Source organism: Sciurus vulgaris (genome assembly GCF_902686455.1).
Source record: "Sciurus vulgaris genome assembly, chromosome: 2".
NCBI lineage: Eukaryota > Metazoa > Chordata > Mammalia > Rodentia > Sciuridae > Sciurus > Sciurus vulgaris.
In genome coordinates, this window is record NC_136462.1 from 116,874,856 (window position 1) to 116,882,892 (window position 8,037).

At 51.8% G+C, this 8,037-nt stretch overlaps 1 long non-coding RNA gene across 2 annotated transcripts; it reads left to right on the forward strand.

Moving 5' to 3' along the window:
- Positions 1-474: 474 nt before the first annotated feature.
- On the forward strand, positions 475-7,821 carry LOC306654356. 2 transcript variants are annotated; one of them, XR_013761944.1, is made up of 3 exons: positions 475-1,629; positions 4,067-4,192; positions 6,681-7,821. It is a non-coding gene; the product is annotated as an uncharacterized lncRNA (long non-coding RNA). The 2 variants fall into 2 exon arrangements; XR_013761945.1 differs by having other exon boundaries at positions 475-966.
- The last annotated feature ends 216 nt before the right edge of the window (positions 7,822-8,037 follow it).

Below are 8,037 nucleotides of genomic sequence, written 5' to 3' on the forward strand. Positions count from 1 at the left end.
TCTTGGAGAAATGTCCTTGGAATATAGATGGGGATTACATTAAATCAGTAGATTGCTTTGGGTAGTGTGGACATTTTGACAATATTAATTCTTCTAATCCATGAACATGGACTAGCTTTCCATTTATTTGTGTGTGTGTGTGTGTGTGTGTGTGTGTGTGTGTGTGTTTTCCAATTTCATTCATTCATTCATGTTGTATAGTTTTCAGTGTATAGGTCTTTTACTTTTTTGGTTAAATTTATTCCTTTTTTTTTGTTTTTTGTTTTATTGTGTGTGTGCTTTGTGTTTGTAAATGGCATTGCTTTTGGATTTTTTTTTTTTTTTTCTTTTTTTGGATAGAAAGGAGTAGATTGAGCAAGAAGCAAATCCAGCTAGTGGTAGGCCAAGGAGGATGAGCAAGGGAAGGAGGGGAGGAAGGTGCCTGTGTGCAGCTGGGGTGAGAGGGGGCCTGGGGGCTCTTTGCTCATAGATGGAGCACCAGGATGTGGAGAGCAACCAGAGTGTGCCTGAGGAAAAGGGACATACAGGTGGAGTTTTGCTAAGAGAAGAATCACAGGTCAGGAACAGGCAATGTCTGAGAGTGAGAGAAAGTGTATGCTTGTGCCTCCACATGAGGCAGGACGCTGAGAGCCACTGTTGGGTAGGGACATTTATTTAGGAGGTGCCTCTGGGAGAACCCTCAGAAAGATGTCAGAGGTCTAGAACCGTTCTGCCATGACTTACTGTGGACACCTAACTCATCACATTCTCTTTCTGCCTCTGTTTCCTTGCCTGAAAAATGTAGGAATCAGCCCATATCAAGAGGTTTCTCAATGGAGACTGACTGGAGGGAGAACGTCTGATCTCTTGCAAACAGTGTGCAAATTATGTTTGTATCTCCCTGTTTGTGAAGGGGCTGGCAGCATCCCCTGAGGAAGGAAGTGACATCAGACATCACTGACCACACCCGAAGCTGGACACCTGCTGGTAAGGATTGCTCTCTAAGTGTGCCAGGAGTGAGTCTTGTCTCACCCAACCAGTTCCTGGAAGGCAGAGCTCTGGGCCGTAGGTTGCCAGCATATCCCTCAGGTGTGTCTCAATGCTCCGCGGGGGAATTTCAGCACCTGGGCAGCCACAGGCAGAGAGGCTCCTCTGAGCACCTGGAGCCTCCAAAAGAGGCTCTGTAGCCCTGGTCAGCCTGGGCACATGCCCTTCCCTGGTTAGAGCCCAGGGGGCCTCCAGGCCATTTCTCTTCCTTCTTCACCATAAAAATTCCTGCTCATCGTTCAGGCCCTGCACAAGCCCCCACTGGGAAGCCCTTTCAGATCCCCCTGAGCAGCACAGACTTCTTACCAAAACGAGACTTTATAGGTGCCGTGTCTACACCTCGTGAACAGCCTGTTTCCCCCCTCTCTGGGCTAGATGTCATTTGCTTACCCCTTTCTCTTTCTCTTCCTGCCCATGAGCCTTTTTTTCTTTTGGTAGGATAGGGACCATGACTTAGGCACTTCAGTGTCCCCAAGTGCAACCCCTAGCAGCTGGCATATACAGGGTGCTCAACTAAAGGTAGTTTCGCTATTGTTCTAACTTCCAGAATGAATGTCATCACGGTAGCTCCTGCTGCTGAGCTCAGGCTTCTCACTGGATCAGGTGTGTGTGTGTTGGGGGGCAGGGGTGGAAAATGTTTTCTCTGCTTCCTGGCAGGTATCGGGAGGATGAGTGACAGCAACCAGCAGCCACATTGCAAAGCAACTTTTACAAAGTGGCTTCTAGGTCCTTTCCCACAGCATCTCTGGATGATGAATGCAAAATGAGACCAATAAAGGATTGTAAAGATCTTGTTGGACTCACACATAGAATGGAAAGAAATACCCACGTCTGTAGCACGTTGGTGTGGGTCTTCTGCCAGGTCCTTTATAAAAAGGGCTGAAGGTACTGTGTAGGCCAAGCCTGGCCGGCAGGCATTTCCATACCCATTTTACAGATGAGGAAACAGGACAGGAGAGTTTATGGGCCTTGTCAGGTTCACGTTGCTGCCCTGACTCCAGCACACTGCCCACTGAGGTCAGGGCCAGGACTGTGGGTTGCAGTTTTTCTTGGCTGTGAGCAAATGGTCTTCGCCCTACCTGCACAATCCAACCGTGGCTTGCCCTCCCACACGGCCCGCCTGAGGTCCAGCCAACATCCACTTTCCATCTGGCTTTCTTGCTCTGTTTGGGCCTGGTCCCTCCTTTTCACACAATCAGCGAGCTGGGGTGGGCCTGGCGAGCAGGCTGTGTGAGCCCCTCTGGGAGGTGGGTTTCTTCGGGGGACAGTGCTGCGTATGATAAGGCTTCAGCTGGGGGATAGGGACTTCAGGTCTGAAGGAGGAGCAGTTTTCAGGGTGAAGAAGGAGGAGAAAGAAGGCTCTGGGACTGGCACTCCAGAAGTCCCTATGGCCTGGCCGAAGACATGGTTGAGATGGCCAGAGGAATTTAGAAGCAGACCTCCAATCCCAGGGGAGAGGTTGGCGGGCTGAGGAAGAGGGCAGATCCTGTGACCAAGCCCTGCAAAGGCTGCCAAGCCCCAAGGCTTTGCCGATGGCAGGCTGGCTGCCGGGGCACCCCCACATGGGCCCACAGGGCCAAACCGACAGCCGGGAGAGAGGCCTGCCCTCCCAGATATGTGGGAACGAGGGCGGCTGAGTCACCGCCCAGCTGGACACAGCCACCACTGAGGGCTGGAAGGCGGGAGAGTGTTCCCAGCCAGGGCCAGTGGCCTCAGGATGCCCTGGAGTTAGCTGGGCTCTTTAAACGGCTGTTGCAGACTTGGCTGCCCCTCGCATTGCTGAGCAGAGGCACATTTGCTAGCTGTCAGCTCTTGGGGAGTTGGGGCCAGGCGCACAGCTCTGCAGACAGGATGTTGGACTAGAGATCAGAGCCCTGAACTTTAGAAAAAGACAAGCGTGGGTTCTAAACCCAGGGCAAGTCCCTTCCTTATCTATCAAGTCCTCACCTTTCCACTTGGTTGCATGGTGCAAATGAAAGGAGATTTTGGAAGAGCTCTTAGCATACTCCCTTGCACATAGTAGGGCTTCATTCAGGTTACTGCTTCTGTTTCAGGCAGGCCTTCCTTAGAGGAAGCGACAGCCGTCTGGCCCTCACAGGCACTGTCAGTGTCGTTCTTACTGTGTGCTGTCCAGAGACACCAGCCCCCGACCCCTAGCTTGCAGAGGGCTGAGGGGAGGAGCCCTGGGGTCACCTCCTGACCTGAGCCTGGCCCAGACTCTCGCCTTTAGCCTCAGGCAGGGCAGGGAAAGAGCCAGCCCGCTCCCCTTCAGCACCAGGAGCTCCTGCAGAGGGACCTGTTCCAGGTATTGTGCAACCTGCAAGGCAGGTGAGCCGGAGGACCATCTGAGCCGGGACAAGTAACAACAGGGAACCTCAGTGCTCATCCAGTTCCCATTCCAGCTCAGAGATGGTAACAAGATACCTTTCTGGCTGGGGTTGCCAGGAAAACAAACCCATCTTTTATCTGCCTTCTAAGCCTCCCCGTTGGCAACCTAGTGCTGCACCTTCTAGCAGAGGATGCTCTCCAAGCCTGCTAGTGAGGGTGTTCCTCCTGAGCGCCCAGGAAACCCAGGGAGCGATCCTTCAGATGCAGGAACACTCCGCTAACCACTGTTAGCATCAGCCAATCCAGGAAGGGAACTCTCTAGGAAGATGGGCCTCAGTGGAGAACCCAACACCCAGTAGGTGCCCAGGGAGCACTTCATGATGGTTCATTGAGCAGCCCACAACTCTGGGGTTAAAGAAAAGAACATGAAACCCAATCTACTTAAATTGCTTAAATGGGCCTATTTGTGCTTGAAGAGGCACACATACACACACACACACACACACACACACACACACACACACACACACACAAACTATTTCTTATGCTTGGAGTGCTGCTGTAATATAGAACCCAAGCCTTTTACTAAACAGGTGCAGATGTCACATAGTCAAAGTCACATAGCAGGTTAAAGGCAGGGCTTCTCTTTTTATTATCTTTTTTATTTTCCTGTGCCACATTGCTCAATTGTCCTTCCCTGTCACACTCCCAGCCAAATCCCTGCATCTGCTCTGCTAGCTTCTAATTCCTGATATGTTCGACATGCTCAAGGTGGAAGAGGGTCATCGGCAGAGGGAAGAGTGTGTGCAAGTCCCTGAGGCAGTGGGGAGGAAATGAGGTGAGCACTCCCAGGGCCAGGGTTCAGGGGTGGGCAAGCAGCTGAGCATGTGGCTCAGGAGTAGAGTTCTTCCTGGCACGCGTGAGGCCCTGGGTTTGAGCGATAGCATCATAAAACAAAAACAACAACAACAACAACTTCAGAGGCACGGGCAAATAGGGTTGGAAGAGGGTCCCAACTTCATAAAGTTTGTGCCTGGATGTGGAACAGACCGGGCCATCTGGACACTTTGCTGTCTTTAGGCAAGTGAGCCTGGATCCCCGCAACCCTCTCCTGTGACTGAAGAGGCCACTGAAACCCAGCGGCCTGACAATGTGGGTCTGAGCTTGCTGGGGTGTGGTGTGGGCCATGGGCATCTGGGTCAGCAGGTCTCCTGCAGGACCTTGTGAGGTGCCTGGAGGCTCCCAGGGTCTCACAGAGGGGAAGACCTTTACCCTCTGCCCGAAGAGATGACTTGTGGCTCTGCACAAGTTTCCTGATCTGGGTCAAGAGGGATGCGGGTCACCCTACAGGCACCTGCCTGGCTGAGCTAAGCTGCCGCCAAGTGTGGACTAGGCCCAAGCCTGATGTGTCACAATGGTGTGGCCTTGGCCAGAGGCTGGCATGGCGGGTGTTGGGGGAAGTCAGGGGAGAAGTGAGCCCTCAAGAGACCCAAGGGGAAAGGGCAGAGGCACTGAGCCTCTGGTGGCAAAATGATGACCCGTTCTTACGGGTCTGAAACACTCCCATAGTTTACCACAGAGTCTAGTCCTTAGGGACCCCCATTGGTCAGTGTGATCAGAGTTTATTACATGTACATAATATGTATACACACACACAGTGCAGACCTACTGTGTGCCAGGTGTTGTTAAAAACTGTGGAGTTTCCAGGAGCTCAGAGTCCAGCAGGGGAGACCTGTACCCTACCAATGAAAGATCAGGCAAAGGGTTTTGCTCTAAGAGCATTATCTTTATTTTTTAATTTAATTTTATGTTTTGGTACTGTGGGCCCAGGGATGCTTTACCACTGAGATACATCCCCAGCCCTTTTTTCTTTTCTATTTTGAGACATAGTCTAAGTTGTTTAGGGCTTTGCTAAGTTGCTGAGGCTGGCCTCCAACTTGTGATCCTCCTGCCTCAGCCTCCTGAGTTGCTGGAATTACAGGCATGTGCCTCTAAACCCAGCTAAGAGACATCTCTAAAGTGCCCTCAAAACCCTGAGGAAGAGGAGAGTCAGGGAGAGCTCTGGTTAACTGTAAAGAACTCAAGGCTGAGCCCTCAGGATGGGGATGAGGTGGGGTAGGACAGGCATTCCTGGTAGTGGGAACAGGTTAGGCTTGGAGCCTGTTGGCTCAAGGAACAGGAGAGGTTGGGTGTGGATGGCGCTAGGAACCAGCGAGGATCGGATGGTAGAGGGTAGGTTGTGCAGCTGGGGGCAGAGTACTAGACCTTTCTGTTTTTTCTCTGAGTGTGCCCATCTAATCACTATTCTCCTGGGGGCCAGGGCCTTGAAGACCCTCCGTCTAGGAGGATCCCTAGGCCTGGGCTGGATTTGGACTGCCATTCTAAAACTAGGCATGCACCCGAAATACTGAAAGTGTCGGCTAAATCCCAGAGTCCCTGACCCTACCCCGAGGTGATCACTTAGCAGGTCTCGTGCAGGGCCCAGGGGCTGTCGGGAGAGTGCTGCTGCAGCCTATTGGTCTGTGGACTATACTTTGAGTAGCATTGATCCGGTTTGCTCCCGGAGATGCCCTGGACAGTGGCTGCCTAGGAGTTTCTGGGATTCTTTGGTGCTCAGATCCTCTGTGTCAGGAAAGTGACAGGGTAGGGTGTCCCCATCTCCAAGGCCCAGGCCAGGCTTTGATGTCCAGCAGAGCCCAGGTCACTTCGAGGGTCAGAGGCAGGGACATAGCCATGGGAGGATGAAGTTTTCTAACTTGGAGGTTTGGGGACATTCTAGCCCAAGACTGAGCCCTGGTCCCCAATCTCCTGCGTAGAACACTGGCAGGGAGGACTTTAGAACCAGGAGCGTATGCACACATACAGCTCAAAAACAGAGTTGGCTATGACCTTGGGCAGGCCCTTTCCCTTCCTGATCATCAGTTTCCTTATCTGGAAAAGCTAAGGGGGTGGATTAGGTGGTTCCTCTGACAGAGGCGCAGGGACATCCCTGTCCTGGTACCAACACAGTGACCTGTTTAGCGCTCAGTCCTTAGCAGCTAATAGATGCTAGGCCATTCCCTGCACAGCAAAAGCAGCCCGTGGGTATGTGGGGACCCGCCCACCTATCGGGTGTCATCAGCCACTCTGGGGACCTTGAGTTTGAGCCGCATTGCCCAGAGGAGGCTCCTCATGCAAAACAAAAGAAGCCCTTTCCCCAGCTACTCTGTGGGGGGCCTCAGGGACAATTTCTTTGCCCCCACCAGGCCTAAGCAACTTGTCCCTGTGGGGTGGGCACTTAGGCAGCGGGCAGAGGCCATCCTCCTCCCCTCTCTTCCTTTCCCCAGGACTCTGTGCATGGATACCAGCCAGATGACAGTACCCTTTTGAGAAGCTGGCTGAGGAAACAAAGGCCCTGCAAGAGGAGAGCGGCCAGAGCGCAGCCCGCAGCACAGGCCCGGGGCAGTTCCACTTTGCAAGCTGGGGGACCCTGGATTGTGTGCTGTTCCTCTCCGTGTCTCAGTTTTGTTGTCTCTAAAGACCTCTTTTCATTGGTCTTGGGAATTAGCTAAAACGACAGTAATGGAAGCATTTTGGAGGAATGAGAAAATGAAATTCGCTGAAGCCTTCCATGATACCACACGCAGATGGACTCAGCAGTGAAGGGCGTGGAAGGCAGAGTCTCAGATCTGTGTCCCTGCCTCGGTTACTTACTGTGTGACCTTTGGAAACATGAAGAACCTCACTGAATTTTGATGTCTTCATCTTCAGCAATGGAAATATTTATGGTATTTCCCACCCCAAATGTAAAAGAATGAAAATTAAAAGGACAGAGTGTGCACACACTTCCTGGCTGATCATAGGCCCCTAAAGTGGGGCTTCTTATGTTCCTAAGGAGTCCTCGCCTCAGAGGGGGGCAGGGAAGCACTGCCCTTATCCACAGTCAAGTGCCTGTTTCAGGTGTGTGTCACCATGCTGCCCTGGGCAGGCCCGGCGGGGCGAGGGCACTGCCAAGCCCTGGCTGACCCACAGCAGCCCGCCCGCCCAGTGGTTAGCTCAGGAAAGCCTCAAATTATACAATTTATGAAACCCAATCCAGTTTTCCGACTGGAACGTGTGATTAGAGCGATTACACATTCACTGTTGCAATTATGGTAATGTTGATGTGTGGACAGATAACTGGCAGCAGGACCGTTCTGAACCGTCTATTTATAGGCTAAGATTCTTGCTATCTCAAGGCAGACATATGGGCCATAAAGGCAGGCGACAAAAATCAGGAGGGGGAGAGAAAACCTCCCTCGGAATGAAAAGACACCAAAGGAAGCCGTAATTAGGGCTGGGACCAGCTTATGTAAATCAGGTAATACTTTCAAAACAGAGATGAGATCCGGTTTTAATAAAGTATATTGGAACAAATGGTGGAATAATGACTTAATAAATCTAAATACAAATATTTTGTTCCGTCTCCAAAATGAACAGCCCTGGCATCTGCCGCGCCTGGGCCTGGGCGAGGGGCGGCGCTCAGTGTTACTGTATTCTTTCGCTCCCTCGGCAGGCTTGAGGATTTGAATTTTTAGCCTTCTGCTAAATTACATGGGCTGTCAGTCAACTGTGGGAGATATTTTGAGTAGAGAGATTTATACAAACACACAGAGCACACTCGGAAGACTCCACACAATATCTTTTACACTGGCCGGGATGTAA